Source organism: Lactuca sativa, chromosome 4 (genome assembly GCF_002870075.4).
Source record: "Lactuca sativa cultivar Salinas chromosome 4, Lsat_Salinas_v11, whole genome shotgun sequence".
NCBI classification, from domain to species: Eukaryota; Viridiplantae; Streptophyta; class Magnoliopsida; order Asterales; family Asteraceae; genus Lactuca; species Lactuca sativa.
Window position 1 is genome coordinate 41,903,907 of NC_056626.2, and position 11,923 is coordinate 41,915,829.

Sequence of the window (11,923 nt, forward strand, 5' to 3'; positions counted from 1 at the left end):
GTCTAATGAATCCTTTACTGAGAAACTCGTTGAGTTGACTGGATAACTCCTGCATTTCTCCTGGAGCTAAGCGATACGGAGACTTCGCTACGGGAGTAGCTCCAGGAATTAGGTCAATACGGAACTCGACCTGATGCTCGGGAGGAATTCCTGGAAGCTCTTCGGGAAACACATCAGGAAAGTTACAAACTTCGGGGATGCTCGCGAGGTCTTTAACTTCCTGCTTCTTGTTGATTACATGGGTCAAGAATGCAATGCACTCCTTTCGCAGGAGCTTATGAGCTTTGATGCAGGAAATGATACGAAGGTTGGAACTGAGTTTATCGCCATAGATTACTAGAGTTTGACCCGAAGGAAGGTTGAGACGGATGGCTTTTTCGAAACAAAGGATATCCGCATGATTGAGACTCAACCAATCCATGCCAATGATGACATCAAAGCTCTTTATGGATACCGACATGAGATCGATAGGAAACGAATGGTCGTTCAGGGTAAGGGTACAACCTACGAACACTTCGCTCGCGTTTTCTTTCTCACCGTTCGCCATCTCAACGGTAAACATTTCGGTTAAAGGTTGGGAATTATGTTTTAGGTTATGTTTGAATGCATGATTAATAAAGCTCCTCTCAGCACCCGAATCGAAAAGAATATTAGCATATCAGTTGTCGAGAAGGAACGTACCCGAGACAACAGTGGGATCGGTGACCGCTTCCTCCCGTCCCATGGCGAGGACCCTTCCGGTGTTGTCAGCTGTAGACTTCTTAGGGCAGTTTCTTTTAAAGTGCCCGACCTCACCACAGTTGTAGCAGGCTTGACCAATGCCTGCTCCCGAAGATTGATTGGCCGATTGGGCCGGAGCTTTGCAGAATCGGACTGTGTGCCCCTTCTTACCACAATTTGTACAGGAAAGTTCTCGACAGGGGTTGGGGTTGTGGTGATACTTGCACTTGTCACAGAGAGGGAGATTACCAGCATACTGGCTGGTAGGAGTTGGAGCTGTGGATCCCACCACAGAGGCAACAACAGCGGGGGTAGTAGCAGCATGAACTTCTACTGTTTGCTGTCTTTTGGAGGATCCTTGGGAAGATTGACCCTTCTTTTTCTTCCAGAATTTTCTTTTCTCACCACTCCTTTTGGTCGATTCAGGAGCGGTAGTGGTTTCCTCGACATCATCACTGTGGTCAATTATGGCTTGGGCTAAAGTCTTAGCACTATCATATGTATCCGGGCGAGCAGCTAAGACATGACCCTTTGTTGGATTGGTTAACCCCTAAATAAACCTCTCGATCTTTTTGCTTTCAGGAGTGACCAGACCAGGACAGAGAAGGGAAAGATCATCGAATCGGGAAGTGTATGCAGCAATGTTGGAACCTTTCATCTTCAGGTTCCAGAGCTCGTGCTCTAGCTTCTGCATTTCACCACGGGGACAGTATTCGGCAAGGAGGAGTTCTTTCATGGTGTCCCAGCCCATGGCATTGGCTACGGGTAGGGTCAAGGATTTGACTCGGCCGTTCCACCAAGTCAAAGCTTTATCACTGAAGGTACAGACTGCAAATTTGACCTTATCGGACTTAGCACAGGCACAAATTTCGAAAATGGATTCGATTTTCTTGAACCATCGGGACAAGGAAATGACACCACCAGTGCCATCGAAGGATGAAGGCTTCGCATTCATGAAGTCCTTGTAGGAACCCTCCTTTCGGTGTTCCTGGTTACTTTCTTGATTCTGATTGCTACCTCCTGAACTACCGGAACCACCGGTGTTTAGTTGGGACATGGCAGCTGCCACCGCGGCGGTAACAGCTATCTGGAATAACATGGGATCAATTTCAGGAGGAGGTGGTGGCGGAGGGTTGTTGGTCTTTGAGCTGGGTCTCTTTCTGGGAGGCATCTTGATCTAATAAGATCAAGAAAGAGAGGATGATAAGTCCTCTGAATTGGATCGAGAGATATGACAGATATTTATTCCAAATAAGCGATAAAGCAGGAAAGAGTTATCAAAGCAGGTAAACTATCGCTAATGGAATGATCAAGGATCTATACATGAACGAGGATTTCTACAAATAATTGGTTCGAGAAATACTCCCATAGTATTTCATGATTCGTTACTACACTGGCGCGATGTTTGTGGTATTAGGGTAAGTTTTAGGCATGTCGCATACCATAGTCACTCCCAAGCACATGTTGGCCGTGTCTCGAATGAATATAGTTGGCCAGGCTATATTGATCCTAGACACGACTACATAACTGCCCAGGTTTAACCACAGTACACAACACCCATTTACTTATGTTTTGTTCTACTTGTAGTTACGGATCTCGACGGCTCGGTATACTTATATACTTTTGAAAATACTTATAGTTTGAAGATACTTTTATTTCAGAGCACTTAGGCCCTTTAGTGTTTATAGTTTTATACCATGTAAGGTTTGGTATACTTTATTCACTATAAACAAGGGATCTGATACCAATCTGTCACACCCCGAAAACCGAAGTCAGAAACATTCCCGGGGTTGACTCCATGTTGAGTATCAAATCCAATGCACATAGTAAGTAAAGTAGAACAACCATTACATTACATATAGAAAAGTTTTACATTTGTTTCAAAAGATATAGTTATACAATTGTGATACATAGTATAAACATAAACAAAACGAACGGGTCTTGTACGCACTCCATCCTGGATCAAGTGGATCTTCGGGTACCTGTTCTATCATTGACCTAAGAACACAAGCGGTTTGAAAATCAGCATAACGCTGGTGAGTTCATAAGTGGTTTTTGTTTTGTGAAAATGTTCATGTTTCCTTTCTGTTTCTGAAAATGTAACACACGCCAAGAAAATCCCACATTTTCTTAAAAAGGTTGGTTGTTGTTTCACATTATGTAAAGTAAAGTTGTACACTGAAAACACGTTTACCCTTGTGAAAAATGTACATTTAGGTTATCTGTTTTGTTATACTGTTCTGGTTATGTACCAAAGGATTCCTAGGAAAGTCCCATACTTTCCTGATTGTATATTACCAATTGTAAAAGATGTAAGGTTATCCAGTTTGTTACACTTTTCTAGCTAGGTAAATGTTTTCCCCAGGAAAGTCCCATACCTTCCTGATTATTGATTACCGTATGTAAAAGATGCACTCTTATTAGACCTGGTTATGTACAAGGTTTCCCAGGAAAGTCCCATACTTTCCTGAATGTTGGTTTCCAATGTGAAAGATGTTTACCGAAACCTGGTTTTCTATGTGAAGTGTATAAAGTTGTTCATTATTACTATAAGTAAATCTCTGTTATCCTAATTGCAAGTTCCATAACCATGCAATAGACTAGATATGGCAATAAGTAGTCCACATCACCTTATGACTTTCGTCATCCTTGAACCATTTCGGTTCGGCTGTAGCTAGCAGCCAGGTGTGGGGTAGTCAGCCCCGTATAGATCTATACACTCAAGTCACGCTCTCTAATCCCAGAGATTTTGGTTACGGGTGTAGTCCTCCACTCGCGTATCTCTGTGGAGTGTTCGCCGAGGACGTGTCTCCAATCATACAGGAATAACAAATTTACTAGTAATAATATGATAATCCTCCACTCGCGTATCTTTGTGGAGTGTTACCGAGGACGAGACAATGTACAAGTTTTATGTTCATATGTTATAATGTCATGCTTTTAACTGATAAAATGTGGAAAACCATTTGTGAAATATATAAAACATAACAGTTTATAAACCCATTTTCACAAATAATATGTTTACGTAATCTACATGTTCAAACGGTTATCAGTTGTATCAATCAGTGTTAAAAGCATATAAATTGTGGAATACACACACGAAAACAAGTTTTTGAGTACAAGAAAACCCTAGTACTTTGCTTGTGTTCCCCCTGAAAACAGTGAAAATGGTGAAAAAGGGTAGGGGTATGAACTCACCAGACTCGGGAATGCGACAGTTTCGGTCACTAGACGTGGGTTCGGGGCTTGATTACTTGCGATGTCCCTATGTAAAATGAAATAATGTCCATATATATTCAATTGGATTTACAATTACTAATTGTATGGAACATTACACTCCAACGAGGTTAAACACCTCAAAACGAGCGTTTGGAGTGACCCGGGTGACATCTACGGATGTATAATGGCACTAGGGACTTGGGATTTGACTTTACTCCCCAAGAGTAAGCATTTAAAGGAGTTTACTGCCATATATCACACACACAAATGAGTTCACGGCCGTGAACTCATGTTTGGGTAGTTTTGGGGGTTTTATGGCTTGAATGGACATAGGGATTGCTAGAATGGATTTATCAAATGCCTTGGATTAATTTGTTTGTACTTATACACCATTTATGGGAGTTCGTGGCTGTAAACATGGAGTTTACGTCCGTAAAATCCCACAAGCTTAAACCAAAATTAGTTTTAGGTGCTTAGGACAATCACATGTGATTCTAGTTAATTTTCCAAGCCTTGGTATAAATTTTGGGCATCAAATGACATATAATTAGGAGTTTACGGCCTTGGAGTATGTTCTATGGCCGTAAACTCTTATATGTGGTGTTTTGTTATGTTTAAGGTCTCCAAACTATTTTTAGATGGTTCTATGATTTATTCCAAGGCTATTGGTTAAGTTTCAAGGCAATCTAACAAGTAAAAAGGTGTTAAATCCCCATGTTTGAGGAGTTTACAGCCCAAGCACATGCCTTGGCCGTAAACTCTCTTTTGTCTCTTAAAGTTCAAGATTTAAGTGTTTCAAGTCCCGATTTGTAAGCCTTAAAGTCGTATCTAAGTCCCAACAATGATTTGGAAGGGTTAAATGGCTTTAAAACCCCATTTTTAGGTGTTTACGGCCCAAGCATGTGCCTTGGCCGTAAACACTTGTTCCAGGTCCTAAATCCTTGTTTAAACATCAATTTGAAGGCTAAAGAGGTTAGATAACAAGTTAGGGATGTTACCTCTTTGATTTGGTGCCTTAAATCTTTGTTTTTGGACCTTTGATTATGGATGAGGAGAGAGGTTGGAGAGTGATTAAGGAAATATGGCCAAAAGATTCAAATGGAAGCTTTGAATCATTTATATAGTGTTCGGGAATTGGACACGGCGGAATTCTACCTGATACCGGTGTTAGGCGGGGCCTTTGGTCGCACCCGACCAAATTGCTGTAACCCGATATGGTCGATTCTAGAATTAATCCGATAACTATTATGGGGTGTTAGAATGATTTCAAATGGCATTAAGACACCCATTAAGTCATTTTAGATCAATATAAGTTAATGACTTAATTAAACGGCGAAATCGGAAACGGATATGGAAACGACGTTTGGTTGATTGAATTGGATTACAATTTGAGTTACAAGAAGTGATATGGAATTTCGGGTTGTTACACATTGATAGATCTATCAAAGTTCATTCCCCTACAAAAGATGTTGTTGCCTTACTGGATCATCTTCTCCTAATACCGATTATGTCTCTTGACCTAATACTAAACAACGAGCTCTTCTTATTCTCCATTCCTCTTTATCGGAAGAAGCTATGACCAAGTGGCGGAGCCAAGGTCAAAGTAAAGGGGTAGCAGAAAAAAAAATTCCGTGTAACAACGTTACATTTTAAAGTTCACATCTTCGCTCTTTCATTTTCCGAAATCGAGTAATTACATTTTTAGTCTTAACATTCTCAAGTGCTTCCTTTTCTACACTACAAATCAAAGCACCATTCATGAATCGTCACCTATTCTATTATGCAAACCGTTCTTCAACAACATCATTATAGAAAAAACCGTTCAACAGTTGCAGTTACGAATGGCAAAACCAAAGTTAGTTTTAATAATTTATAAACCAAAGGAAAATAGAGGTGCTTCCCAGTTTCCACCAACAAAGGAGAGAGGTCTGCAATTCCTTTCAAGTTGAGAAATTTCTCATCATGGAGCAAAAATGTCACACCCCGAAACCCAAGGCGGAAACGTTCCGGGGCGGAGGTGACTTCATGTTATGTATCATAACCAATGTACATAGTAAGCAAAGTAAACAACCATTACATTACATATTAGAATTTATATTTGTTTAAAAGTAAAGTATTACAAGTGTTATACATATGTATATATGAACAAAAGTAAAGACGTGTCTTCTACGAACTCCGTCTTCGCCAAACGGATCGCTGGGTACCTGTCTAATGCGGACCTGAGAATACAAGCAGTTTGAAAATCGGCATAAAGCTGGTGAGTTCATAAGCGGTTTTGTTTTCTGAAAAATGAACAAGTTTCCTTTCGATTTCTGAAAAAGTTACGAATCCAAGAAAATCTCATATTTTCTTATATGTAAAGTTTGGTTATCTATTTTGTTACACAAATCTAGTTATGAACAACTGTTATCCCAGGAAAATCCCATATTTTCCTAAAATTTGGTTACCAATCTGAAATGTAATGTAAAAGATGTATACTGAAAACCTAGTTATCTTTGTGAAAGGTATTAGTTTTAACACGTATATAAAACTAATAAGTACAAAGTAAACTAGTTACTGAATCCATTATTACTAACAAGTAAATCTCTGTTATCCAAATTGCGAGTTCCATAACCATACGATAGACTAGATATGTCAATAAGTAGTCCAAATCACTTTATGACTTTCGTCACCCTTGAACCTTTCGGTTCAGCTGTAGCTAGCAGCCAGGTGCGGGGTAGTCAGCCCCGTATAGATCTATAAACTCAAGTCACGCTCCCTATCTAAGAGATTCTAGTTACAGAAGCGGTCCTCCACTCGCGTATCTCTGTGGAGTGTTCTCGAGGACGTGTCTCCAATTTATAGGAATAACAAATTTACTAGTAATAATACAGAAAGATCCTGTTACAAACGATCATCCTCCACTCGTGTATCTCTGTGGAGTGTTACCGAGGACAAAACAATGTACTAAGTTCATGTTCAAAGTTCAAAGATTATGCTTTTAACTGTTATAATGTGGAAAACCATTTGTGAAATATAAAACATAACATTTTATAACGTTTTTCACAAATAATACGATAAAGTGTTCTGCAAGTTCAAACGGTTGTTTGTTACGATTGTCAGTGTTAAAAACATATGAAATATGAAAAATAACACACATAAAACAAGTTTTGAGTACAAGTATTCCTTGTACTTTGCTTGTATTCCCCCCTGAAAACATTGAAAAACACTGAAAAAGGGTAGGGGTATGAACTCACTAAGCCAGAAAACGTGACGGTTTGGATGCTAAGTGTCGGTTCAGGGCTTGATAACGCGCGAGGTTCCTATGTAATATGAAATGATATACAAATGTATCTAATTAGACTCTAAATCACTAATTAGATATTATTATACACTCCAAGACACGAAAACACTTCAAATCAAGTGTTTGGAGTGACCCGGGTGACATCTATGGACGTATAGGGCTCAGATAATGGGTTTGCTCTTCAAGAGTAAACTCCTTATGGAGTTTTCGGCCCTAAGACCAATTCCACATGAGTTCACGGCCGTGAACTCATGGATGAGGGGTTTTATGATGCTAAAGGGTCAAATATCACTTAGGGAATGTTGATATGATTTAATCTAAGGCATAGGAATGAGTTAAACCACCAAAGGTATTACCAAATGGAGTTTACGGCTGTAAACTAGGAGTTTATGGCCGTAAGCTCCTATATATCCATTCCTTTCATGATTTGGTGGCCCTAGATCAATCACATGTGATTCAAACTAATTTTACAAGCCTTAGATTGGATTTAGGGCATCATTTGACTAGTGTATATGAGTTTACGACCCAGGAACCCATATTTGGGGGGTTTCCGGCCGTGAACTCCTATAGGGAAGGTTTTCATCATGTTTAAGGCCCCTAAATCGATTGTGGTTGATTCTAGACTTTAATCCAAGGCTATTGATGTGTTTAAATGGCATTTTAACACTTTAAATTGAGTTTACTGCCCATGATAAGGAGTTTACGGCCCAAGCATGTTCTTGGGCAGTAAACTCATGTTTACTCCCCAAAAGTTGAGTTCAAGGTGCTCTAAGTCTGTTCCATTAAGCCTTTAAGTCATTTCTAAGCTCCAAAAGTGATTTGGGAGAGTTTTTAGGCTCTAAAACCCAACTTATATGTGTTCACGGCCCAAGAGCATTCCAGGGCCGTAAACACATGTTTATGGTCCTAAATCATAGTTTGAACACGGATTTGGAAGCTGGAAAGGTTATACAACAAGTTAGGGAGGTTACCTTGATGAAATGGAACTTGAATTTGATGATTTTGGCCAAGAAATGAGTTTGTAGAGAGAGAGAGAGAGTAGTGAGAGAGGGTGCAAAAGCTTCAAATGGAAGCCTTTTGCACTTTAAATATGTTTCAAGTTTGGGACACGGTGAAATTCTACCCGATACCGACGTTTGGCGAGGCTTTTGGTAGCACCCGATTAAGTTGCCGTAACCCGATATAGTCGATTCTAAAATTTTTCCGATTACTAAAATGAGGTGTTATTATGAGTTCTAAACGCGTTAGGACACCCATTAAGTCATAATAGCAAATCTCAAATTTAATGACTTAATTTAATAACGTAAACGAAAATGAATTTGAAAACGACAAATTTATTAACGGAACGGGTTACAGATGACGGAACGAACTTCGGGTTGTCACAAGAGTAATAATAGATATCAAGTGGCCCATTATGATGCACCCTTTATGAATTGTCAAAATCATTTTTGTATATCTTTCTTAGCTTCAACAACTTTGCTTTATCGAAACTAGAAAATGAATCACAAGGACTCAAAGCCGCCATGTTCTTTATCATTTCGGAACATCATTTCGTGTCAAAATCATATTTGAAACATTTATTGGTGCGGTTTTCATAAAACCACATTAAACACTTATTTATTGATGTGTTTCTACAAAATTGCATCATTAAAAGTTCAATTTCCCTCCTAAGATTTCGTTGTCGGGCGATTATTCCCCTTCAATTTTTTTCATTCTCCCGCGCCATGCCTTTCCTTCCAATACTTAGAGGGTGTTTGGATAAGGAAAAAAATGACAGCTTATTGCTTATTGCTTATTTTCACCACAATAAGCTAATTTAAGTGTTTGGATAGGATGCTTAAAAAATTAGCTTATTGCGGTGGGAATAAGCTAAATAAGCTGATTTTAATAAGCAAGGGGGGTAATGCTTATTGCTTATTGCTTATTGCTTATTAGTCATTTTACTCATATAAGCTGTTTTATTTGCCAAACACTTCAAATGCTTATTGCTTATTGTTTATTTCCACCGCAATAAACTAATCCAAACACATTTAAAAAAAATGTTTATTCCCACCACAATAAGCAATAAGCAATAAGCTAATTAAGCTAAAAATGCATTTATCCAAACACCCTCTTAGTTCTCTCATCTCTCACCCAAAGTGGCAGATGACGAAGACAAGTAGATACCCACAACCTGAAGCATGAAGCAGGCGACTTCCTCCGCCAGCTCCGGTACAAAACTGAAAACCCTAATTTCGATTTTTCTCATTGTTAGTATATTTATGACTGTTTCTATTCTTAAGTTGTTAGATGTTTTGATTTATTGTGTCTTCATTGATTTTTTTGGTTCGTCGTATTCGCACTTCGAAAATCCCTCCCCTGTTTGCTTTCTTCTCTCGTCAATGTATTACATGGCGATCTCATCGATTTCTACTCACCGATGCAACAAGACAACATCCACTCTGGCACAACAAACCCTTTGAACGGCGTAATTTCATCAAGTCTAAACCTCCCGCGGTTAAGTGGTTCAAAATGGTAAGTAATAATAAGCGTCTTCTATTGTCCTTTAATTATTTATATGTAGTCTTTCTTGGTAAAGATGATTTTGTGCTTACAACTACCAAGATCGGTGGAACCAAGGTATGATTTAGCTTTGAGCTTACCATTATGAATAATGCAGATATGTTTTGATAATTTGTTTTTTGGTTGATGGCCATCAAGTTTTCTATGGTGTTAGGGTTATCCATTGCACTCTATGTGTTTGTTTAAATGCTTAAGTCATATTCGAACAACAACAAGCACTTAATTAGCCTTTGTTATCTTTGGCCTTCTGCAACTCCTGATGTATTTTTTCACTAAAACAGCTCCCCTTTTTCATCTAAAGACAAACTTTTACTTTATGATTATTTAGTGTAATCAGTTTGACACTAAAGGTTATTAAAGAGTAGGCGGCACAACTTGTCCTGTTATACGAAAGAAGTTGGGTAAATTTGTTACCTATTTTGACTCTGTAGGCGGCACAACTTGTCCTGTTCACGTTTGAACACGTGGCACAGCTTGTCCACGTGAACAGATACAAATGGTCTTCCAGATAATGTTTTAGGAGTCATTCCCAACATAACTGCATAGGATTAAAAATGAAATATTTTGTCTCAACAAAGAGGGTGGAACAAATTATAGCTAAATTAAAAGTTTATAAATTGGTCTTGTTGACAGGTGGCATTGTCCAAAGATCTTTGTCATTTGACAACACTACGTTCTGGGGAGCTTCAAGTTCCAAGGCATGATTTGCATGGTTTCCATTGCTTAACACTCGATACCTCAATACTCTTTAAAAGGTTACTATTAAATTTACCGATTTACTTATCATTATACTACAAAAAACACATATATTAAGAAGCATCTTAGTGATTTATAAACCAGAAGGTATTTATGACAATGATTCTTAATTGTTGTAGGTTATTATTATCAGGGTCTTAAAGCGGATAATGAAGTTGGTTTGTGGGACTGGAAATGATCTTTAGGTTATTGTTCTTGAACATTTATAGGTAAGAATAAGATTGAGAAACAGTAAATAGGAATGAAAAATGCAAGAAGACTTTTTTTGAAGTAATAAAATTGTTTAGAGTTAATCTAGGGATAGCTTATCCAATGCCTTAATGTACCTCTCAAGAGCTATAGGAACAAGATCTTCAAGGCACAATGAGAACTACATGTATATTTAACAAGCTACTGATTAGGTTTAACGATAAGATAATAGATATAAATATGTAGTCATCATTGAGATGAAAAAAAAAGAATTCAAACTAAAGTTCAAATCAATACATACTTATTATAATCTTTTTATCTCACAAATAAAATGTTACCTTTTCACTAGAGACAATCGTCTTTCAACTGATGCAACTCTGAAGAGGCTACAAGAACAAATGCTTAAATAAATTAGTGAATAAATGTGTTTAATCATACATCATCAAGGTATGAAGAAATAAGATAAAGAAATGAAATCAAACTAAAGATCAAATAAATGCATACTTATATTGTAGATAAATTGCATTAATAAGAAAAGGGAAGTACATTGTTGTTGTTATTCTAATCTTGAAAACAACACAAAGGCTGAGCTTTTATTCTGAACTTGAAAAACAGCAAAAAGGCTGAACTTTTATTCTGAACTTGAAAAACAACATAAAGGGTGAACTTTTATTTTGAACATTTATTCTTTTGCTACCATTTTATTTATGCCTTCCATTGCACCTGTTTAAGTAATTGTAAAATCTATGAGTAAAAATATTTTTATCTATTCCCTCATTTTGTTGGACAATTGATTCATTATCCATTTTAGCATAAAAATATAAATATCTTTACTAAGAACGGGCTCTTGTCCTTGATGTACTTGCCTTTGTACATGTTTTTTGAGTTATGTCATGCAATGCAATGGTTAAGGCATCCACCACTTCCAATGGGACATTATCTCTTGTTAAGGATAATTGGTCTATATTCAAATCAACAGTTAGATTTAGATGTGCCTCTTGTTCTTGATGTACTTCTTCCATCGTTACATTAACATCATACAATGCACGAGGGGCACTACTTTGAACCACATACCAATTTTTGCCCAATTTTAAATTTGGTGCATAAAAAACTTGTTTGGCTTGTGATGCAAGTATGTATGGTTGATCTATGTACCATTTTTTGGATGTATTCACACTTCTAACTTTGGATTCT

The 11,923-nt window shown here is 37.8% G+C and overlaps 1 long non-coding RNA gene across 1 annotated transcript; it reads left to right on the forward strand.

Annotated features, from left to right (window-relative positions):
• Positions 1-9,346: 9,346 nt before the first annotated feature.
• On the forward strand, positions 9,347-11,116 carry LOC111917784 (uncharacterized). Its single transcript, XR_002859020.3, has 3 exons — positions 9,347-9,736; positions 10,418-10,539; positions 10,660-11,116. It is a non-coding gene; the product is annotated as an uncharacterized LOC111917784 (long non-coding RNA).
• Positions 11,117-11,923: the final 807 nt, after the last annotated feature.